At 39.4% G+C, this 25,749-nt stretch overlaps 1 non-coding gene across 1 annotated transcript; it reads left to right on the top strand.

The window, feature by feature from the left end:
* Positions 1-20,250: 20,250 nt before the first annotated feature.
* Positions 20,251-20,356, top strand: LOC145123137 (small nucleolar RNA R71). The gene has a single exon (XR_013715013.1). It is a non-coding gene; the product is annotated as a small nucleolar RNA R71 (small nucleolar RNA).
* The last annotated feature ends 5,393 nt before the right edge of the window (positions 20,357-25,749 follow it).

Genomic DNA, 25,749 nt, shown 5'->3' with positions numbered 1-25,749 from the left:
ACTAAAGTCTGACACCTATTGCTTTATCAATTATCAGAAAGCATTTATTTATTTTTTTATTCTTGTAAGTATAGATTCAATTTCAAAAAGTGTATATACATACGTACTTTATTTTATATAAAGTGAAATATAATTATTCCATTAAAATAAATAAGTATATCGAAATTTGTTGTTTATTAAAATATATTTAGTTTTTTTGTTTAGATTTTGCGAAAATATATTTAGTTTTTTTAACATATCTAATTTTCTTGTTTAGATTTTGATAGGTCAGTTTTTTTGTTTAAATTCCGCTTAAATATATTTAGTTTTTTTCTTTAGATTTTGATACCAGCATATTCAGACCACTTTTTTTTCTTATACAACATTTTTTTTGATGTTTTAATTTCGGCCCCCCTAGTTCTAGTGCTCAGGTTCCGCCTCTACATACGACTTTGTGTCATTCTATCAACGCTCAATTCCTAGAAGCCCAATGATACAATTGGTGTATAAGGTAAGTTTATCAGTTATCTCTTTGCTACAGACATCATGTTGAACATGAGATACGGATCGTGATCAATCTCATTAGTTGTTCAAATTTTAGTAAGGCGCCTTAGATGTCTAACTCTCAACACATAAGAGGAAAAAATCTCATCTTGACTACATAAAACTCTTGCATACTTCACACCATACTTGAAAATGACTTTTATAAATGCCCTGTTAAAGAACAACATTTAACCATATCGAAACATAGTACTCCCTAAACTTAAGTCCCACTATGTATCTCAGGTGTTAAGGATACAAAGATAATACCTTTTAATCAAGTATCATTCATGATAGCGATCCATTAGATGATCTTGATGGCGGTCAACTCAATACAAGTTCTTTGACAAGAACAAAAATGAAACTTCCAGATCCTTTTGACAGACGACACCACTTCATGCAAGGGTGTGGTAACGAAACTTCCACATCCTTCAACTTTAGATTAAAAAAAATTAAAAGTTTACATGATAATAAACCAAACGATCAATGTCGATTACTGTTTTTAAATGATTTGTATGCGGATATGTTTCAGTACTCCATGCTGTAACCGTTACACCAATGCTAACAAAGACTTGCTATTAATGGACATAGCCATATATGCTTATCTAGTTTGTGAAAAAAGTATAAATTTTTTAACAACATAATTATATTAAATAAGCAAGAGGCAAGAAGCAAAAACTATATAAGGAAATAGTCATATTTGGGTTACGCAACCAACAAACCGAATTTATTTTAAGCTTACACTTCCTCTGACACAAGTACATAACTAATAAGACTAAGCAACAACTTTATCAAAAATTGTACTCATGCGAAGATTTTTAGATCCAAAAACACAAGGTTGCGAAAAGTCCAAATAGCATTTATAGTTGTGAGAACAAGTGCATCGTAACATTGATGTTGAACAACTTCAAGGCCGAACAATACATCAAGGGAAGCCATTCTCTAATCGAAAGAGCTTAAGGGATATCAATATCCAACCACCTATCAATCTTCCTCAAAATGACATACGCCACAGAGCACAAAATTAATATACGCTCAATCGACCCCACATGATTAGACAAGCTAAGATTCGCGTTTAATGATTATTTTCACGTTTCATTGATTATATACACATTAATAAGTTCAATTAGTAGGTGGTGGGTACTATCGGTATCTATATACAACTCTTAGCGGTTGTTTGGTAAATCGTGATAAATGGGTACAACCTCTTAATGGTTAAGAGAATGTAATGTTGATTAACCGTTCAGATGCAGTTTCAAGGCTTTTAATTCGTCCAGATGTTGTTCAGAGGTTGTACCAAAATCCCTCGATGTTGACTGGTTCCTAGGTGATTTATGAATGCTTCCATTCAAATGTTACGAAAACATCCCCTTAGATCTTTATGGGACTTTTGGACAAAGCTATGGCAAAAAAACATCATATTTAGTCGTATTATTATGTCATGCTTAGGTCTTATCTGAACCGCCGTTGAATCGTACAATTTGGTACATGTGAACTTTTGCTTAAGTTTGACCATGACGAGAAGTTCACCTTAGAATTACAATATGGTTAGGTTTCCCATCATCAAAATTATACATAGGTTATTCCAAGATAATAATATTAAAATTTAAGGTGTTGATAATACTTCTATTATTCTGATTTTACATATTATTTGTGTTACAAATATAATGCATGCATATAAAATATATGTTGACATAGTTTTTTTTAAATCAACTTTAAAATAAATCATTTAGGGGCCAATATAGTTCAATACATATCGATTGAAGGCAAACGGGCAACAAGCTGGGCCGCTAGCCCTTTCTGGATGGCAAAACCAATTCTTTTGAAAACAACATTTGTGGATCTAAGAGATGTGACATTAGAATGCATGACCCGTTGGACTCTGTTGAGAAGCTCCATCGCCTCTGGTGCGAGAAAACCAAATGTATCGAATGTAAAAGGAACAAGCACATGTTGATTTTCTATACATGCATTCTCGCGCTTTACCACTTTGCACGCAGCGGATTTCAAAGCGGCATGCCCTGCTGTGAAACCCATGCTCCCCAAACCAACGAGAGGAGAGACCCCAGTAAGATCCACACACGCATGCTTCCTTCCTATCCATCCAAAGACCAAAATGTCAGTCGGTCTAAGTGTGGACCTTCCATCCTGCGGGTCCGTCAAAAAGTTCATTGGCGCTTCTTTCTTCACAGAAATACCAGCACGCCGACAAGCATCAAAGAGAACATCCCGAAACACATCATGTTTGTACTTGAAACCAGGGAGCTCTCTACAATGAACCGCATGTTCCCCAAAGGTATCCAAACATGCCTTGCGGCAAACTGGGCATATCTTGTCAATTGGGAATAGGGGAATCATGAGGCGGTAACGAAGGATAGTTCGGTACTCCACATGAGACATAAGTTGGCCAAGACCATCAATAGGGATAGTCAGCAGAAAATCTTGAGCATGAGGTGCCCGCGCATACTCAAAGACTGCTTTCTGTCTGACAGTCATGTCGAAGTCGACTTCCATATCTTTGACGATTTTGCTAAAAAGGGCACAAGCCAATGCTTTTTGGGATTTAGGGGGGCGGTGTCCTTATTAGTGAAACCGCTACAGTCAAATCCCGGAATCATATCGCGAAGACGAGTCATAGCACATAGGTAATCCGAGTCCATACCACATATGCTACTGTCACGTAAGATGTGGTCTTGTAATGCCCAAGATTGGGCCCTCGAGGCTACAAATGCGTCGGAGGAAACCTCGTATGCCGAGTACAAACCCAAACCACCGAAACAAATAGGTAAGGAAGCCAGCCACCACTGAATGTCTCCAAAGAAGGGGCCTCCACATACCACCATATCCTCGATAGACCTGCGCAATCCTTTGTCAAAGAACAAAGTTGCCTCTTCTATGTGTACCGGCTGGCATGTCCTTAAACCAAATAAAATTTTTGCAATACCCATACATGATCGAAGAAAAAGGAGCTCACTTTGCGGGTCACATAGTTATGGAAGAAGGCCCATCAAATCAACAACATTTACCGTTCTCTTCATGGCCAGCCCGCTAATAAACCCTGCGTCTCTGCTAACAGCCCCCCCCCCCCCCTAAGGAGCTTCACCCCCAAAGAAGGTATCCCTATATTCGTTGGGAATAAATCGGCACGAAGCTTCCTACCATCACAGGAGGGCCAAAAAATCTCCGTTTTCTTGATGTTCAACTCAAGACCCAAGCCTGGACCATGCAACCGAATAATGTTCAACACTCTAGCCACCTCCTCTGAATCCCCAATGACAGACCCATCATCTAGATACCAAGCATGGAGAAGGAGCTTACAATTGTCTCTAATCTTGTCCACAAGCGGGTGCAAAACGAGGGCAAAAAGAAGAGGGCCCAAGGGGTCGCCTTGCTGCGCCCCAGTGGCAGACCATATATGTTGGTCTCCAATATAAAGTCTTGCTGCTTGCCTGTACAAGAAATTCATCCAAAAAGAAATGGAAGGGCACATCTTCTTAACCTCGTGGAGAAATGCTGATCTATCCACCAGGTTAAAGGCATTTGAGAAATCCACAGTCAGTATTACAAGAGACCCATTAGCATGGTATTCACTCAACACCCTATTGGCACTGTGTAACACAGCCTCAACACCGTTGGACACACCAACCCCAAACTGAAAATCATTAAGGTACTTGGCCATTTCTTTACCCACACCTTTCATGGCAACCTTGGAAACCATACGTCTCCATATAGTGCCTACTGTGATTGGACGGATCCTGTTGTCAGGTTTAAGCAGAGGCGTGAGAGGAGCGGACGCAACAAACTCTGCCAAAATGGTTGGACATCTTCCCGCTAACCATAAATTAACCACAGAAGTGATAGCACGTATAAAATCTGTGGCAATAACAGACCCTTCTCCACAAAGGGCATCCAGTAAGTGTTGAGCCCTCAAGCCATCTCTCCCACAAGAAGTTCCTTTAGGGAAAGATTTGATGCAACCAAATACACAGTCAAAGTCTGCTACAAGGGGAGGTTCATAAATTATGGGGCTCGACATGGATGGGTGTGGCCTGAAAGGCTGTTTGTCCTCCAAAGCTTTAATAGTATCACCATTATATGACGCAACACCCGATGAGCATAACACTTTCACTACAGCGGTAAAATGACCATCTGCAACCTTATGGAGACACTATCTGATGTTGGTGTTACTTGATGTAGACTCCTTTTGAAGGATGCCTCCACCCTGTCTCATGGCCCCTACCTCGGGATTGTCTAACATATTTTGAACTAACTTCCTGATACCATCCTCTTTCCCCCATGTATCCAAGGACTTCAGGATGGAGCTTTGCTGTAAGGATTTTCTATTCCCAGACCTACATTCTTGTCTATTTTAGGGTCTAAACACCTGCAGTGTGCAGCGAGGAAGAAGTAACAAACAAATCCATGACTCAACCGAGCCAAGTTGGGAAATCACCTTGTAAAGAGCAGTTTTCAAAGCCTGAGAGAAAGCAAGGCGACAACTATGGGGGATACTCTTGACAGTAGTGATAGGCTCTTTAAAAACACGATCAAGGAGCCCAACATCAAAAACCAAACCTCCAAGAGCATTTGTCACCGACTCTTTAGTAGACGGCTTTAGAATACCAACAATGTAACGACTCGAGCCGTCATCCCCTGTAACAAACCTCGCACGACCATCCGGGTGATGACAATAACGGCTAAGAGCATGCAAAGTCATACACTTCCCACACATCCATTGACCAAAGGCCTTCAAAGTTTCTTCCACTTCCATAAATAAACCAACATCACTAGAAAGAGCTTCACGTAAAACAGATTTACGATCTTCAGTAGGTAGATGATGCCTTTTGATGTGTGAAATCATACGGCCAATCCCCTTACTTCCCACTTCACCATTTGGGCAACAATGGAAGCTTCTGAACGGGCACAGACAAATATCACTCGAACTTGTGGAAGAAGAAGCCATACAAGAGAACAAGCCTCGAGATGAAGCTAAAACTATGAAGCAATGGTTAACAAGGAAGGGAAGGAAATGACACACCAACACACTGTTGGTGTGCACAAGAAGCATCCAAACTACGCAAACTACATTATCTTGAACAATAAGGCTGCAACACGAGAAAAAATGGTTTAGGCATTTTATCAAACACTTGGTGGGCAACAAAAATAGCTTCTTAGAATTTCATCTTCTTCCATTGAAACATGTTGAGATAGTTGATATCTTATTCTTCAAACTTATAATTCATTTTCGTATCATTTTGTGTCCTTAAATTGTATTTATTATTTATTTAGGGTAGATTGTGTTTCTTTGTATTGTTAGATATTTGCAGGAAGGGGTATTTGTGCATAGTTGGAGAAAAATATGGACTAAAGAGCAAAGCTAGAACATATCAAGAGAACATGCGGGTTGTATTTGTTTGTAGTCGGGTTGACCCGGTGTATAAATAGGTACTTGTGTGTGTTTGGTTTATAATCCGATCAATCATCTTCCTGAAAAGCTCTCTCTCTCTCTCTCTCTCTCTCTCTCTCTCTCTCTTCTCTCTTCTCTCTCTGAGTTCTTCGTTTGAGTCTATAATCGTTCATAACTTGTTAGAGTCTTCTCGTTCTGTTTGAGTTTTCTCTATGTTAAGTGTATAGACTAGAACTTAAATCTGAGGGCAGAGTGTGATTGTAGTGAGCTTTCATGTGTAAGTAATTGAAAACAAACTGGTTCTTACTTGAATAAGAATCGTTGATGTTGTGATTTCTTGAGTGTTCATATTTTTAGTTTTCTTAAGATGGTATCAGAGCGAGGTTCAGCGCTATTTGTTGTTCCGTGTTAGGGTTTCTGATTAGGGTTTCAGGTTTGGGGTTGTGTCTCGATCTGGCTCTGGTTTGCTTCCGTTGTTTGTAGTTCCAATTACGGTTGGTCTGTTAGTCTGTGCCAAGATCGTGAAGGTTATTTGTTGATCTGATTCAGATCTTGCAGTTGGTTCTCCATCGATTCTAGTGTTATCTTGTCACTATTTTGGGAGTAAACGTTCAGATCTTGTATGGGTTGGTTTAACTTGAATTAATCTCAACGCATACATTATTCTGACGGTCAACGTCAAGATTGTGCAAACAGGGTTTCATTAACAGAGTTGGTGTCTGGCATTTGAATGCCCTATGGTGGTCAGTGGTAGATCTTTTGATCTATCGAAACAACTTAGCTGCTTTCTATGCAATTTTTTGTGGATCACTGTAAGTGTTTGCACGCTTTTGCTTCTTGTTTTGTTGTGGTGTTTTTTAGATCTATCATCTATCTGCTAATCTTAGTTGGTTTACGTCTGTATCTCATCCTGCTCTGATCTTATATGATTACGAATCTGGACTGATTTACAGAAACTGGTTGTAAACTTCTAAGGTTAGGTTTGGATTCGTGATTTTTCTTGTCTCTAGTTCTTGTTAGTCATGACTGGTGAAACACCTGAAGGTTCTTCTTCTGGTAAATCTGAAACTGTTGATTTTGATGATCCTTTGTATCTTCATCCTTCTGATTATGCTAGTAGTACTATTATTAGTTTTAAACTACTAGGAACTGAGAATTTCAGAGTTTGGAAAAGCTCTATGACTAGAGCTTTGAAAGCTAGAAATAAAAAAGGTTTTATTTAAGGTACTGAAGTTCAGGATAAAAAGGATCATGTTAGATCTCTTAAATGGGATAGGGTAAATGCTATTGTTTGTTCTTGGATTCTTAACTTCTTGTCTGAGAATATATATATTGGGCATGTATGTTTTGAGTTTGCTTTGGATATTTGGAATGATCTATGTGATACTTATTACAAGGCTGGTGGATCTGTTGTTTTTAATGTCCATCAACAAATCAATTCTCTTTCTCAAAATGGTTTGTCTGTTTCTGATTACTTTAACAAACTTGATGGTCTATGGAAGGAATTTGATAGTCTAACTAAGTGTACTCAGTGTGTTTGTGATGCTGCTGTTCAGTCTAAAAGTCATTCTAAGCTCATGAAGCTTATGCAATTTTTAAGTGGTTTATATGAGTCCTTTAATCAGGTTAAGAGTCATATTCTGCTAATGGAACCTTTACCTGATGTTAAAACTTCCTTTTCTGTTATGTCTAGAGAAGAGTCTAATCAAAAAAATGGATCTACTTCTGTTATGTCCAACAAAAGTAGCTCTTCTTCAGCTTTTGCTGGAAAAATTAATGATAACAGGAAATTTAAAGGTAGAAATCAGAATTTGGTTTGTAAAAATTGTGGTATAAAGGGACACACAATTGAAAAGTGTTATAAACTTATTGGGTATCCCAAAGATTTCAAATCTAAATCTGATTTTAATAAGGCTTCTTCATCTGGAACTGCTTCTCATGTTAGTTCACGTGGAAGTGAGAATTTTAATTCTTCAGTAACTCATTCTGATAAGTATGAGCAGCATTTTTTGACAAGTGAACAATTTTCTAAAGTTTTGGCTCTTCTTAATGAGAAACAATCATCAGAAGATGCTACTGGAAATGCCAATATGGCAGGTATGATATGTAATAATGTTTCTTTTAAAAATAATAGTTGGGTTATTGATTCAGGAGCTAGTCAACATATGACTTCCTCTGAATCACAACTGTTTGATATAGTTGATGTTTCCAAACTAAATTTAAAGGTGGATCACCCTAATGGATCCACTGCCAAGATTGACAAAATTGGAAACATGTACCTTTCAGATTCTATATGTTTAACTGATGTTTTTTGTTGTTCCTGATTTTCATGTGAATCTCTTATCTGTTCATAAGTTGTGTAAAGAAAACAAATGTAAAGTTACTTTTGATGAGAATAATTGCCATGTTCAGGATTCTCTCTTCAAAATGACTGTGAAGACTGGTAAAGAATTTGGAGGTCTTTACTATCTTGAAAATAACAATTACTCTCTAGGTAGGTCAAGTATTGTTAATTATTCTAAGTGTTTTGTCTCTAAACTTACTTTGCATAATAGATTAGGTCATCCTGCTGAATGGTGTTGTGAATTTTAATATGAAAACTTTTCTTGAAAGAAGAGGTATTGTTCATCAAACTTCATGTGTTCATACTCCACAACAGAATGGTGTTGTGGAGGGAAAACACAGACATCTTTTAAATGTTTCTAGGTCTCTTTTATTTCAGTCTGGTTTGCCTAGAAAGTTTTGGGGAGATGCGGTTCTTACAACTGTTTTTTTAATAAATAGAACTCCCTCTTCTGTTTTAAATGGTAAAACTCCTTTTGAACTTGTTTATAATTGTGTTCCTGATTTTGGTAAAATCAGAGTTTTTGGGTGCTTGTTTTTTTCAACTAAACTAGATATTAAAGATAAATTGTCTGAAAGATCTGAAAAGTGTATTTTAATTGGTTATTCAAATGTTAAGAAAGGATATAAATTGTTTAGTCTTGATAGTGGAATTTCTTTTTTCTCCAGGGATGTGAAGTTCTATGAGTCTGTTTTTCCTTTTAAAATGGCTTCAAAATCTGGTGCTTTATTTGATTCTCTTGAGTCTTCTTCCTTGAATGATCATGGTCCATGGGATCCTTTTTCTAATGATGAAATTCTGTTGTCTGATAATCTTGATGATAGTCAAGGTTCTAGAAATTTAGATGGTACTTATCAGGAGGGTGATATTAGTGTTGATCAACCTGTGAGTGCAACTGATTCTAATTGTGAAGGTAGTTTAAATAGAGCTGCAACTCTTTCTGATCAGGAAGGTTCTCCAGGTTGTGAAACACTTGGTTCGCAACCTGATCCAGTTTCATTTGAATCTCTGGACAATTCTGAGGAAACTCTTGGTTCATCTCCTTCTGATAGTCAATCTTTGAGGAGGTCTCATAAAGAATCTAATTTTCCAAAAAAGTTTAGTGATTTTGTTATTGAAGGAAAATATAAATATGGGATTGAGAATTCTGTTAACTATTCTTTTTTAAATTCTGAAAATAGATGTTTTGTGGCTAATCTTAACAAAACTGTTGAACCCTTTTCATATTATGAAGCTTCCTTAGACCCTAATTGGGTTAATGTAACACCCAAAAATTCAAGCCAATTTAAAACTTTTAAAACATATCCAAAACCATTAATCATTACAAAACTTGTTTTCAAAATGTATCATATCAGAGTATCCCATAAACCAAGTCATAAAAAGTGAGGAGTTGTACGATTACGCCTTTGCCTTGCCACGATCCCCTGATGTACCTGAAACAATAAACTGAAACTGTAAGCCCGAAAGCTTAGTGAGTTCCCCCAAAATACCCATACCCGCAACAATACTCATATAATCATAAATAGCACTATGGGTCCAGTCAACCATTGGGTTGGAATACCCCAGGCCCTCAACCATCCGGTTGGAATGCCAACACACTATGGGTCCAATCGTCCTCAGGATGGAATACCCCAGGCCCACAACCAATAGGTTGGAATGCCTACATACTATGAGTCCAATCATCCTCGGGATTGAATACTTAGGGCCCACAACCAACAGGTTGGAATGCCCAGGTCTATTGGCTTTCGCACAAAGCAGATAAGCCTCAACCGCCATACAAACATGTGCACATATAACAAATAATCACATAAGAGTCTATAGACAATACTTGATCTAACGGATCATACGACATAGCACATAATACCATCCCATCTACCGGGATGCCGATCTAACAGATCATACCACATGCCACATAATGTTATCCTTCCCTCTAGGACACCGAGCTAACAGATCATACTAGCATAACATAACTGATGTGTGTAAACTCAACTAGTTTTAATCCTACTTTTAATTATAAAATTGACACACAAAGGCAGTGGACCTATCAATTGTGGTGTAGTTAAATAAATAGGGTATCGAACTCAGGGAACGGAAAATTAAAACTAAAAACTAGAATTAACTAAAAACAAGTAATAGAAAATAGGGGTTTCTCTAGTTTTGCAAGACTAGAAACTTAACTAAAACTTAACTACTCAATTAAAAGCTGAAAACACATAAAAACAAACTAAATTCAATGATCAAAAAGGGTTTCTGTTTAGGTTCAACTTATTTACTCCTATGGTTAATTTTTATGATAATATAATAGATTGATTGTTATTGGTTACCGACTCTAGTGATTAGATTCGCGTTCGCTATTACTAATCCTTAGAAAACATACCATTTCAAACAATGGCCAGTTGATTAAACTAATAGATTTCCTAGGTTGATTATTCGGGTTAAATAAGACTTGTAGCTAGCTAATTAAGTTTGGTGATTCAATTAACCTCTTGTTGATGGTGTATCATACAAGCTCACACATTAATTTACCCATTCTCTAATTAATCCTAGTTTCATGTTCATTATTCCTAGGCATATAGTATTGTGTTCACATAAATTATATGAGATAAGCAATTAAGAGATGTTCATGCAGCTTAATCACTTAGCAATTAACAGAAAATAGTTATGGTTAATGCATAAGGGTCTTTAACAAGCTTAATTTAACAATATCACCAGCTAACAATTAATCAAAAGAGTAAATTAAACCATAGGAGCAAAATTGTCTTCCCCAAACAGAAACTAACGAAATTAGTTCATGATTTCTGTGTAAGAAAGCTTAAAAACGAATTCAAATAATCCTAACATAATTCTATTCAAAGGTAGAGTGGAAAATTAAACCTAAAGTGCCTTAATCTCTTAAGAATGAAGGATTAGGGTTCTTCACACGTTCTTCTGATCTCCAGCAAGTTCCTTAGTCGCCAAGTAAGTTCTCCAAAAAGCCAGAGAGTCCTCAGTTCGGGTTTGTGAAGTCTATTTATAGTTTTCTCAAAACAGGGGCTACTCGTCGAGTAGATAACTGACTCGACGAGTCCCTTTGTTGAATCCATATGCGGCAAGGACTTCTCGTATTTCTTCGCGAACCTTCGTGTCTACTCGTCGAGTAGACGACCCTACTCGCTGAGTAGCTTCAGAATTAAGCCTTTTCCTTCTTTCTTCCATTCCCGAGCTTTCGATCGTGACTCCTGCTTCATTTTGCTTCCGAGCACGACTTCTGGACTGAAAATATAATTCAAACATTATTAAGTACCTTTTGTCCATAATATGCGAATAATTAGCTAATAATTGATAAAAATCTATACTAAAAATATGGCTAAATATGCAATTATCAAAATACCCCACACTTGACTTTTGCTTGCCCCCAAGCAAAACTGAAATTTAACACACTAATATCACATAAGACAATCCCAATCAAACCCAACCATTATGCCAAGACCGCAACGCATGCATTTGTGTCTAAATTTTTCCTAAACGACCCCCCTCATCCTAAATACTCACAATCCTCATAAACACTCGCCCACTTCTTTTGAACAATGCTCATTTTATGCATCCCTCCGAATCCATCCGCAGAAAACCTCCTAGTCTCAAGGTGTTTTTGGTTGAGCAACCCAAGCATACATATTCTAAAAATTACAATTTTCGATACCACTATGGAGCTTTTTGGAATTCTTCACTTTCTTGATAATTTGAACTTTAATTTCTTTGAATTCTTCCTTTTTGATTTTCTTTGATTTTTGGGTATCTTCAACTTTTGAACTTTTGGGATTTTGACCTTTTGATCTTCACTTTAACTGCTCCAAAATTTCTTCAAACTTTTCTTGTAATTCTCTCTCTTTTTTTACATGTAACTCACTTTTTTCACTCAAAACCTACATGCTTAAGCAGGGGCGCTCAACTTCAACCTTTATTGATTAAACATAAAAATTTTCCTGGATACATTTCAAGTACACGATGCTAAACATATTGCATCCCTCAAACTAAGCGAGGTTGTGTTTTTGTCCCATGATTTCACTAGAATAAAGGAGGCCACAAATGCACTAGAATGTATATAGGCTCAACTAAACATTTGGGTCTTCATGCAATCATCAAACATAACACTAGCATGATTCCTAATTGCTTTACCAAAATTTTCTAATTTAGCCCTAGCAATTTTTATGCAAAATTTTTCAAAATTTTCAAAATTTAACTAAAATTCTAACTAATGTAACCAACCCCCTACCCCACACTTAATTTATGCAATGTCCCCATTGCATATTATGCATGATAAATATAATAAGAACATAAAGAGAGAATTGGAACAAACTCCCCTGGGATAGAAGTTGCGAGGTTGATCTTCTTCATTTAAAGCTCCATCCTTAGCTGACTTTAGACATGGGAACAGCTCATCCATGTCTTGGGTGTCATTATCTTGTGTGGGAAAGCTCCAAAAATGCAGGAAAGATACTCGAAAATCTTCAGAAATCAAACTCTAAGGAATATGAGCGCGACCCGTAGTGAATATGAGCAGAATATAAGCCTTGAGAATGAAAAAGTGATAGACTCGTCGAGTCTATACGGAAACTCGTCGAGTAGCAACGTATCAAGCAGAAAAATCGTGGAATTGAACACGGACTCGTCGAGTAGGTAATGTGCACTCGGTGAGTCCATCGCTGAGTGAGAACTATAAATATTCTGCTTTTGGGTTCCGTTTCTGATATGGCTGGGTATGATAACTCAGTGTGTTTTCTTCATTTTTCTTCAACAAATAACACTCTAAGACCTTCCTTAAGAACGGACTCGACCCTAAACTCATGCACATTCTCATCTAGACCCGATCCTCAATCTAAACTTGACAATTGAGACTCTTGCATGCATCCCATCCTTTAATCTGAAAAGAAAATAACCACAAGTGATAAAAGAAAACAAATTCCTACTTAAACATCCTACAAGTTCAACACCCAAAACAAAGAAAAATAAATAGTCTTAAACATCAAAAACACAATAAAGCATCAATCTCCCTCCTCGTCTTCATCTCCTCCGGCTCCACTTCCGTCCGCTTGGTTTCTTCTCGCTTGCACCCTTTCATCCCAACTGGACACATACGGGAATCCGGGCCCGGGCCTTGGCGCAAAATGCATTTGCTCAAATAAATAAGTAAATGACTCATTGACATAGTTCACTCCCCGCCCGAGGTCGTCTTGGTACCTTCGCAGCTAAACATTATACCAATCCATAGGTAGCTCCTCATCCACCGGAATAACTAGTGGGTCTTGTGGCACTCGCTCTCTCCTTCGCCTTACCCTCCTTCCCGGTTCTTCCGGCACCAACGGTTCATCATCATTTGGAATACTAACATGCCCCCTCCATAATCCTCAATGATCCTAGCCCTCCTGAATAATGTTGTGCTGAAGGGAGGACTAAGAATCCTAGTCAATGCCTGTGCCTCTTGTCGGTCCAAAATACCATAAGTTCTCGCAAGCCTTGTCACAAACATGCCACCATTGATTTTTGAAGTCACCCACTCTTTCACTGCCCCCTCTGCCAAGTATTTTCCCATGCAATATGGCAAATTGCAAAATACATTAGGAGTAATAATACTCCACATGTAGAAGATGTCGAGAGTGAGGACTTTATCGTCATCCTTTCGCATGTTTATAGAGCTCGCGATCAGACGATGTATTAGGCGATGAATTGGGGATCGGATCATCCCCTCTTGAGCGGATGAAGGGATGTAGACTTGGTTGGCAATGGTGTTCCACCAAGTAGAGGCAACAACACCCTCGAGCAAGTCATTATGGCACTGCTCCAAAAATGACTCAAAAGTCTCGGACATGATCTCATTCTGATCATAAATTCCCAGCCTCCACGCCAGCTCTGCCATGCTACACTGGCGAAACTCTCCTCCAAGGCAGAATGAAATGATGTTTGGACTATAGTAGTCATCACCACCACGGAAAGCGATGGTAGAAAAGAATTCCCAGCAAAGCTCTTGATATACCGGCTCTTGCAGCTTAAACAACCGACTCCACCCGTCACAGATTATTTGTACCCCATTAATTTCACAAAACTTGACCAAATAATGGCTTAATGCTTCTTCCAGCCCAGCTTGCCCCATCCATGACCAGTCCAACTCATTAGGAACATATATTTCCTTCCGCCTCAAAGCCTCCAGCTTGCTTTTTATTCGTGTGAGTGAAGACTTGTTGGTGATGCTTGGAAAAGTCAACCATGGGATGTCCCCATGGCCGCCTCCTCGTGAGCTTTGACCTCTCCTAGACATGGTTCCTGCACAGCAGAGAAACAAGAAAACCACAAGCAAAATACCGAAAATATTAAAAATGGCAGAACACTGGGCATCAGCAGCATGGACTCGCCGAGTCCACGAACTGCTCGGCGAGTAGGACGAACTGCTCGAGTCGAAAAATTGTTCTGATGAAATTAACCAGCCAAATCCATAAATTATTGCAGGGGTTTGCTTCGGAATGTTCCAGGAGCATATGATTGTAAGAATTTACGTCTAAAACGTCCTAATTTGTCAAAAATCAAAACCCTAAAATCCAAGTTTTCCCAAAATCGGGATTTTCCAGAAATTAAAGGTGTTATTACACCAAAGATCGAAACTTGTAACGGATTAAGAGCTAAAGTTGTTACCTTGTTGGTTGAATTCGCAGAAGAAGAGAAGAATCAAGATGGATGCTTGAGAGTGTTTGCACGTCGAGTATGGGGAGGCGGCTCGTATGAATGGCTGAGTGTTTGCAAATTAGGGTAAAAACCCCTCTTTTACAGAATGTAATAAAAATAATTTTTTTTTCGGGTAAATATATGTACTCGTCGAGTAGGCGGACCTACTCGGCGAGTAGATGCCTGATTCAGCGATTTTTCGGGATTTCTAATAATGGGCTCGTCGAGTAGCCTTAGCGACTCGTCGAGTTTTTCATTCTGTGAAAAATTTGAGTTTGTAAAATGAAATGTATGCCACCCCACACTTGGGCATTTCTTACCCTCAAGCAATCATTTTGAACATAGAAGAAGATTGATAAAAACAAATCCTAAGCAAAATGAAAAAAACGAAAAAGAGAAGAAAAGAAAGCAAACTCTAAACGCGGGTTGCCACCCAGAAGCGCTTCTTTTTAAGGAGTCATTAGTTGGACTCCTTCCCGCTCTACGTTTCTATAATCCCTTCTAGTAGCAGCCCTTCTTGAAGTTCTTCATTCCTCGGAATTCCTTCTTCATATTTTTTCACCCTATGACCATTGACCTTGAAAGGAGTTCCATCTCTTGATAGTAGCTCAATAACTCCATGTGGAAAGATTTTCTTTACTATAAATGGACCATCCCATCCTGTCTTAAGCTTGCCCGGAAATAGTTTGAGCCTTGAATTAAAAAGTAACACCTTTTGTCCTTCGTAAAAGTCCTTATTACCCTTGAGTCTTTTGTCATGCCAATTCTTGGTCTTTTCTTTGTAAATTAAGGAACTAGTGTAAGCCTCATTCCTAAGCTCTTCCAAGGCATTCATTTGCATCAACCGGTTAGTTATAAGTTCAGCTAGATAAAAATTGCACACCTTTAATGCCCAATAAGCCTTGTGCTCTATTTCAACCGGTAAATGACAATTTTTTCCATAGACTAGCCTATATGGTGTAGTACCAATAGGTATCTTAAAAGCTGTTCGGAAAGCCCAAAGAGCATCATCAAGCTTATCCGACCACTCTTTTCTATTACTTCCAACCGATCTTTCTAGTATTCTCTTCAACACCCTATTTGTAACTTCAGTTTGCCCACTCGTTTGAGGATGATAGGATGTTGAAAATCTATGGTGAACACCATATTTTTGCAACACCTTAGCTAATTGATCATTGGCAAAGTGAGTGCCCTGGTCACTAATGAGAGCTTTAGGAACTCCAAATCTTGAGAATAATTTCTTTAAAAATCATACCACCACCCGAGCATCATTAGTGGGTAATGGTTGTGCCTCCGCCCATTTAGATACGTAATCAACCGCCACCAAGATGCATTTATTTCCTTTAGACACCGGAAAGGGTCCCATGAAGTCAATCCCCCACACATCAAATATTTCACACACTTGGATGCTATGTTGGTGCATTTCATTTCGGGATGATTTATTTCCCGCTCTTTGGCATGAGTCACATTCCTTGACATATTGGGCAGCATCCTTGAAAATTGTAGGCCAATAGAACCCAATATAAAAAATCTTCTTCGCAGTGTAATGTGCTCCATGATGTCCTCCGACGGGTCCACTATGGCAGTGTGCCAAAACTTCTTGACTTTCCTTCCCGAATACACATCTTCTTATCATTCCATCCGCGCAGCTTTGGAAAAGGTATGGCTCGTCCCAAAAGTAGTATTTAATTTCCGAAAAGAATTTCTTCTTTTGTTGGCGAGTCAAATCTTTTGGGATGTATTTGGTTGCTAAATAATTTGCTATATCCGCAAACCATGGCACTTCTCCCGCTACTACCAAGATATACTCATCGGGAAAATCATCCCCAATTTTCTCTTCTTCTAACTTCTCCAAAAGTGGGTTCTCTGGTCTTGATAAGTGATCGGCAGCTACGTTTTCCATCCCCTTTTTATCGCGTATTTCGATATCAAACTCTTGTAGAAGTAGTACCCAACGTATCAATCTGGGCTTCGTATCTTGTTTGGCAAATAGATACTTCAACGCGGCGTGATCGGTAAAAACGATTGTCTTGGATAATACTAAGTATGGCCGCAACTTGTCAAAAGCATATACCACCGCTAACAGCTCCTTCTCGGTAGTAGTGTAGTTCTCTTGGGTAGGATTCAATGTCTTGCTTGCGTACTAGATTGGTTGAAAATGTTTATCAATCCTTTGCCCTAAAACAGCACCCACAACATAATCACTAGCATCACACATTAGCTCGAAAGGAAAATTCCAATTTGGTGCTATCATGATAGGAGTAGTGGTTAATTTTTCCTTTAGCAAATGAAATGCCTCATGACATTCCTTGGAAAAATCAAATGGGGCGTCCTTCAAGAGTAATTGAGTCAAGGGCCTAGCAATCTTTGAAAAATCTTTAATATATCGGCGATAAAACCCCGCATGGCCTAGAAAGCTTCTTACTCCCTTGACATTTGTTGGAGGTGGTAAATTGGCTATCGTATCAACCTTTGCTCTATCCACCTCTATCCCCTTCTTAGAGATCTTGTGACCCAACACAATGCCTTCCTTCACCATAAAATGACACTTCTCCCAATTGAGAACAAGGTTGGTCTTCTCACATCTTGCTAGCATTAGATCCAAGTTGGACAAGCAATCTTCAAAAGAGGACCCAAAAACCGAGAAGTCATCCATAAAAACCTCCATAAACTTTTCGATCATATCATGAAAGATAGCCATCATGCACCTTTGGAAAGTAGTTGGTGCATTGTATAACCCAAAAGGCATGCGTCTATATGCAAATGTTCCACTCGGGCATGTAAAAGTGGTCTTCTCTTGGTCTTGTGGGTCGATTGGAATTTGAAAGTACCCCGAAAACCCATAGAGAAAACAATAATAAAGATGACCGGAAAGCCTCTCAAGCATTTGATCGATAAAAGGCAATGGAAAGTGATCCTTGCATGTGGCCTCATTTAGCTTCCTATAGTTGATGCAAACTCGCCACCCGGTTACCGTCCTTGTTGGAATTAATTCGTTGTTTTCATTAGCCACTACCGTCATGCCTCCTTTTTTCGGAACCACTTGGACCGGACTCACCCATGGGCTATCGGAGATTGAATAAATGATTTCGGCATCTAGTAATTTCACCACCTCCTTTTTCACAACTTCTTGCATGTTCGGGTTGAGTCTTCTTTGGCGTTGTACTACAGCTTTTGATCCATCTTCTAAGTTGATTTTGTGGGAACAATAGGCCGGACTAATTCCCTTTATGTCGGTTATCTTCCATGCTATAGCACCTTGCCTCTTCTTTAGTACACCCACAAGGCTCTCCTTCTCATGTTCGGCCAACTCAGCAGCTATAATTACAGGTTTTTGCTGGCCATCTTCAAGAAATGCGTACTCCAAGTGATCTGGTAGTGCCTTGAGCTCAGTTTTTGTGTTCTGAATGTTGAACACGTCGAGTCCAGTAAAGGGACTCGTCGAGTCTGGTGTAATATTCGCGACTGTTCGGGTTTCTTCGAATGGACTCGCCGAGTCGGTCTTTCTGCCCTTCTGATCAGATCTTCATACTCAGCTTCCTCGAGTAGTCTTTCTAACTCCATCAGGTCCCTTTCAGCATCAAACTCTTCTTCAAATGAGACGGTGGACTTGCTTGGTTTTTCTTCTTTCCAATCTTCCAACAATTCTTCCAACATGTCAATTGAAAATGTCGTGTCATCACTATTCCTTGCATGCTTCATGGCTTGATCAACTCCGAAAGTGACTGATTTGTCTCCTACCCAAAGGGTAAGTTTAGAATCTCGCATGTCGACGATAGCGCTTGCTGTATTAAGGAAAGGTCTTCCTAATATGATCGGGACTTGGGGATCCGCTTCCATGTCTAGAACTATAAAGTCCGCGGGGAACACGAACTTGTCCACCTTCACCAAAAGATATTTACAAATTCCTCTAGGAAATGTAACCGTTTTGTTTGCTAGGTGGATTGCCATACGAATGGGTCTTGGCTCGGGGAGATCTAACTTTTTGAAAAACGAGTAAGGCATGAGCTTTACACTTGCCCCTGAATCAGCTAGTGCGTAAATGGTGGCCAAGTTTCCAAATTGGCAGGGCAATGTTAAACTTCCCGGATCTCCTTTCTTCTTAGGAAGTTTGTTCAACATAGCAGCTGAACAGTTCTCGTTTAGGACCACCTTCTTCACTTCTTCCATCTTCCTTCTATTAGTTAGAAGCTCCTTGAGAAATTTGGCGTATTTTGGCATTTGAGCAACCGCTTCTATGAATGGTATATTTATTTGAAGAGCCTTTATGTGTTCTAGCAACTTCTGGTAATCTTCTTCATTCTTTTCTCGCCTGGCTCGGGCTGGGTATGGCAGTGGAGGCTGATATGGTTTAACAGGAGGTTCATTTTTCTAATCAGGTGTCGGACTCGTCGAGTCCATATCGTGGACTCGGCGAGTAGGGTCTGGGTTCAGCTGGGTCTGATCTTGATTCTGCCCTTCTGCCTCCTTCTCTTGCACCGGTTTCGGATCTTCGTTCTGAATAGGGGCCAGAGGGGTTATAATCTTCCCACTCCTAGTTGTGAAAATGTTTATATGTGCGCCTTTTGGATTGTTTTCGGTGTTACTAGGAAGTTCTCCCGGTGCTCTTTGATTCATTTGTTGGGCAAGTTGCCCCAGCTGCTTCTCAATGTTGTGAATAGATGCTTGCTGATTCCTTAATATTGTTCTTGTATCTTGTATGGCAGCATCGTGGTCATTGTGTCTTTTCTCGGATGCAGCCACAAATTTAGTGAGCATTTCTTCTAGATTTGGTTTCTTTTCTTGTACCAGCTCCTCCTTTTGGTAAAAACCCCTTGCCTTTTGTCTATATTTCTCCTCCCTCGCTTTCTTGTACTCATCATAAGGAAGCCATTCTTTCTTAGGTTTTCGCCAATCGTCATCAAATCTATCACCACTAGAATAGCATACTTGCACTTTCTTATTCCCGTTCTCGTCCAAATCACAGTCTCTAGTTAGATGAGGCCCATTGCAATTCTCACATCCTACCCGAATAGCATGGATTGTTTGATCCATTTTATCCATCCTCCTATCCATGGTTTTCAACATTGCCATAACTTCCGACAAATCTTCAGAATCTGCATAAGCCGATCCCTTGGTCATATCATTCCTTGGATTGTGGTATTCTCTAGAATGCTTAGAGAATTCTTCAATTAGTTCTTTGATCACCGGGGGTGCCTTCTTTGTGAGGGGTCCTTGCGAGCCAAGGAGCTGCCTAGTTGTTATATTGACTCCATCATAGAAAATGGAGACTTCTTGTTGGCTATTAAGATCATGATATGGGCAATTCCTTAGTAGACTTTTGTATCTCTCCCATGCCTCATAAAGGGACTCTCCAGCTTGTTGTTCAAAGTTGGCAATAGCTTTCTACAACTTGGCTATTTTCGAAGGTGGGCAAAATTGGTCAATAAATTCTTCCTTCATCTTAGCCCATGTAGTGATGGATCTGGGAGGGAGTGACTTGAGCCAATCCTTTGCAACACCTTTGAATGCAACTGGAAGCATACGAAGCAGCTGGGTTTCACGAGGCACATTTGGAACATTAAAATAATCAGCTACATCATTGACTTCATCCAAGTGTTTATAGGCATCTTCGTGGTCTTTTCCGTAGAAGGGGATCTCCTTGAGTTGAGCAAGTATGTGACCCTTTAGCTCAAAAGTAGCGGTCGCGGGAATTGCGGGTTGCACTAGTCCCAGGCCGGTATCATCTCGTATCCTCTTCTTCCATTCGCCCATGGGAACTTCATCGATGTTCGCCATGGTGTTGTCAAAGTCACCTTCTAGATCGCTACCTTCTTCAAATTCGCTTTCTTCCCTTTTGGACTCGTTCACGATGTCTTCCTTGATTGGGTCTTCGTTTGCCAAGGACGAGGTGCTGGATGCTCCTGATTTGCTACTTTTTTTCTTGCTAAAAACGGATTTGAGATTCTTCAAAGGTGAGTTCTTTGAAGAAGCGGATTCTCCAACGGCTTTTCCTTTGTTCTTCTTTAGAGCGGACTCTGGGTCTTCAAGTGGAGGAACCAAAGACGTGTTGGATCCTTGGGTCATGTACCAACTGCAACCAAAGTAAGAAAAACGCGTAAAAAGAACAAAAAGAAAATAAAAATAAAAACTGTGAAACAGCGCTGGGCTCGCCGAGTAGCGTCGACTGCACTCGGCGAGTTCAAGGCAGAAACAGAAAAAAATCTAATTAAATTTTTAAAACAGAAAACTATGAAAACTAATCCTAATAACTAAATTACCTAAAAATAACTTTGTGCAAGATAAATCTCACACAAAGGATCGATAAAACTAGAAATTAGTGCTAATTTTTGAACCGTTCCCCGGCAACGGCGCCAAAAACTTGATGTGTGTAAACTCAACTAGTTTTAATCCTACTTTTAATTATAAAATTGACACACAAAGGCAGTGGACCTATCAATTGTGGTGTAGTTAAATAAATAGGGTATCGAACTCAGGGAACGGAAAATTAAAACTAAAAACTAGAATTAACTAAAAACAAGTAATAGAAAATAGGGGTTTCTCTAGTTTTGCAAGACTAGAAACTTAACTAAAACTTAACTACTCAATTAAAAGCTGAAAACACATAAAAACAAACTAAATTCAATGATCAAAAAGGGTTTCTGTTTAGGTTCAACTTATTTACTCCTATGGTTAATTTTTATGATAATATAATAGATTGATTGTTATTGGTTACCGACTCTAGTGATTAGATTCGCGTTCGCTATTACTAATCCTTAGAAAACATACCAATTCAAACAATGGCCAGTTGATTAAACTAATAGATTTCCTAGGTTGATTATTCGGGTTAAATAAGACTTGTAGCTAGCTAATTAAGTTTGGTGATTCAATTAACCTCTTGTTGATGGTGTATCATACAAGCTCACACATTAATTTACCCATTCTCTAATTAATCCTAGTTTCATGTTCATTATTCCTAGGCATATAGTATTGTGTTCACATAAATTATATGAGATAAGCAATTAAGAGATGTTCATGCAGCTTAATCACTTAGCAATTAACAGAAAATAGTTATGGTTAATGCATAAGGGTCTTTAATAAGCTTAATCACTTAGCAATTAACAGAAAATAGTTATGGTTAATCACTTAACTGGTCAACTCTTGGTCACAGACAATACTTGATCTAACGGATCATACCACATAACACATAATATCATCCCATCTACCGGGATGCCGATCTAACAGATCATACCACATGTCACATAATGTTATCCTACCCTCTAGAACACCGAGCTAACAGATCATACTAGCATAACATAACCACATAACAATCCGAAGGGCCGGCCTTGGTGCCTTAGACCCTTGAGTATAGTGAGGATAACCCACCTCGTAACTGTCGTCTGAAACTAGAAAGCTCAACTCCCGGACCACCAACACGAACTCCACCACCTATAGTTACCATAAAACCTTTTTTCATAAATTTCAAAATTGCCACAATACCCTCAGAGGTTAACTGGTCAACTCTTGGTCAAAGTCAAAGTCAATAGTCCATGTTGACTCGACTCGTCGAGTGTAGTTCACCAACTCGTCGAGTCCTTCCGGAACTCAAGAAGTCGTGAAATCCTTGGTTGACTCGTCGAGTTTCCCTTTAACTCGCCGAGTTCACACGTGTCCAAATATTGGGAAAAACCCTAGCTGACTCGCCGAGTCATTCGACTGACTCGCCGAGCCCAAGGCAATCTTCATCGGACTCGCTGAGTTGTTCATCCAACTCGTCGAGTACATGACCATCTTCAGATGACTCGCCGAGTCGACCTTGCGACTCGCCGAGTCTCGTCAATCCATCATCCATACAGACGCTTTTTAAGTCATGCTAAGGCTCCATATTGTAGATCCAGCTTCCCAAGGCATGTTTATCACGTAAAGTTGCAAACTTTACGTGCATGCAAGGCTCTAATGACTCATAATGCCAAATCTAGACTTGAAATGGAGTTTAACTCAATAGGAAGGGTTCATACTTGCTAAAGCTGTAAGCTTTATGGACCTAAAGACCAAGGAGAGTTCAGATCTGAAGTTGCAACTTCAGATCTTAGCTCATACCCAAGAATAGCTTCCTAGCATGATGAAAAGCCCTAATCCTCAACCCAAAAGAGATCTAGAAGGAAAGAATATCAAGGTAACAACTTGATACCTTCAAATGGTGCTATCTGAGGTAGATTTCAGGTCCACACAAGCTCCTTGCTGCTAGCTACTTGATCTTCAAGTTCCCTTTTCTAAGAATCTTCTTCCAAAGCTTGAAACACACAAATGGAGCACACACACACGTATTAGGGTTTTGTTGAAATCTCTAGAGGTTGCAAAGGGAGGCTAAGGGGCTAATGGTCCTTTAAAGAGGATGCAAAACCCCGAAATTTAGGGTTTCATCCTCCAGCTCCTACTCGTCGAGTCCCTTATTGGACTCGGCGAGTAGGTCACTAAAACACGTGGACCAATCCGCTGCTACTCGATGAGTCAAGGCAACCGACTCGTCAAGTAGGACTTGAATTCAAAGAGATCTTATAGAAAAATTCAATACCTGAGAATCGGGGCGTTACAGCGACACCATCTCCTCCTGATCCATAATGCACTTTCGCAGCTGCGAAACGTGGAAAGTGTTGTGGATCCGACTAAGCTCCTCCGGCAGCTCTAACCTGTAAGCCACCTTGCCAACCCTGACAATGATCCTGAATGGCCCAATATATCGAGGACCCAATTTTCCCCTCTTCCTGAAGCGGATCACACCCTTCCAGGGCGACACCTTCAGGAGTACCATGTCACTGACCAGAAACTCTAACTCGGATCGGCGCCGGTCGGCGTAACTCTTCTGCCGACTCTGAGCGGTCTGCAGCCACTGCCTAATCTGCTGAATCTGCTCGGTAGTCTGCAAGACCACCTCCGTCCGACCCATCACCCTATGACCAACCTCGCCCCAACAAACCGGGGTACGACATCTCCGCCCGTACAACAGCTCGAATGGCGGGACGCCAATGCTAGAAGGATAGCTGTTGTTGTAGGTGAACTCTGCAAGCGGTAAGTGGGAATCCCAGCTCCCACCGAAGTCAATGACACACGCCCTCAACATGTCCTCGAGGGTCTGAATGGTCTGCTCACTCCGATTGTCAGTCTGCGGATGGAATGTTGTGCTGAAGTGCAATCGCGTGCCCAACTCCTCGTGGAATTTCTGCCAGAAACGGGAGGTAAACCTGACATCCCGATCAGAGACAATGGAAACGGGAACCCCATGGCGAGACACGATCTCACGAACGTACACGTCGGCCAACTTCTCGGCCGACGAACTCTCCCGAATCGCCAAGAAATAGGCACTCGTGGTCAATCTATCCACGATGACCCATATAGCATCAAACCCCTTCGCCGTCCTTAGCAACTTGGTAATAAAATCCATCGTGATCTTGTTGGATAAGGTGTCTAAGTGCATAACTATTTCTGGTATGTACTTGACCCGACCCGGCATGGTCCATTTGGGTTGCATGGCACCATGTAATTGGATAAACTAAAATGAGAGAAATAACACTTATGGTTTATTAATATATTATAAGTTCTAATATATTAATAATATTATTTAATTAGTTTGATCAAGAATTAATTTAGAATTAATTAAGTGATCAAAAGATAACTAATTAAATATATGGGTAGATTATGTAAATCTTCCATATCTTATATAGTGGGCTAAGAGGCTCCATGGATTATCAAGTTGGGTTCCACCCATAGGATGCTCCATGGATGCTCCATGGGAGTTACAAACCCATGGGTCATGGAAATGAAGAGTCATGACACATTAGGGTTTACATGGTGTAACCCTAGATGTGTCAACACTATATAAGAAACCCATTCTCCACCAAAATCGGCGACACTAAGAAACAAGAGGGCTAGAGCCGATTTTGCAAGTGTAAGATTCTCTCAAAGTTTACTCCTTTGCATTTGGTGTTGTGTGAAGCATTTGAGGCATCACACTTGGGGTGCTAGGCTCACAAGGTTTCAAGGATCATAATCAACAACAAGGTAAGTTATTCTATCTTTCATTCAAGTTAAAAATGTTCCCCATGTATGCTAGATAGGAAATATAACCTTGGAATTCAACTTTGCATGATTATTAGACAAACATAGATCCAAGGTTATTAGGGTTGCATGTACACTTAGGAAGTGTTAGAATGCTCAAAACCCATCAGTGGTATCAGAGTCTAGGTTTGTTTGTTGTTTTTTGTTTTTTTTGTGTGCAAACAGCTTGAAAAAAAATCGTTTTTCTGTTTTCTGCTCGTATGAAATTTTGCACATTTGTTGCTGGAAATGGACTAGAAACATTACCCTAAACTGTTTTGATGTTTTAAAGCTTGTTTTAGATGGTGTAATGTTTATGCTAATCCATTTACAATGGAAATTATTAAAATTACAAGTTTTTTTTTAAGTGTAATTTTTTATTCTTGAAAGTGTTCATATTCATGTTCTTGAACTTATGAAGATTAGATGATCATAGGAATTGTTTGTAACCTTCATGGTAGTTTAATTCATGATCATAATGTGTTTTAATGGAGTCCATAACTTGTCCTCAAGTTATGGAAAACCAAAAGTCCCACTTTTATTAAAGCCATTAAAAGAACACAAGAGTTATAAAAATGAAGAGTCTTCATTTTTATTACTCAATTAATTCATAAGTTATAAGAAATGAAAAGTTTTGGAAGTTTACAAAACTTGCCCTAAAGTTTTGGAACATGTAAAGTCTTGATTAAAACTTTAGTTCCAACCCTTAGAA

This window comes from Lactuca virosa, chromosome 6, assembly GCF_052849685.1.
Source record: "Lactuca virosa cultivar CGN04683 chromosome 6, Lactuca_virosa_CGN04683_v6, whole genome shotgun sequence".
Taxonomy (NCBI): domain Eukaryota; kingdom Viridiplantae; phylum Streptophyta; class Magnoliopsida; order Asterales; family Asteraceae; genus Lactuca; species Lactuca virosa.
Note: the sequence above shows the minus strand (reverse complement) of the source record. Positions and strands in the feature narration are given on the sequence as shown.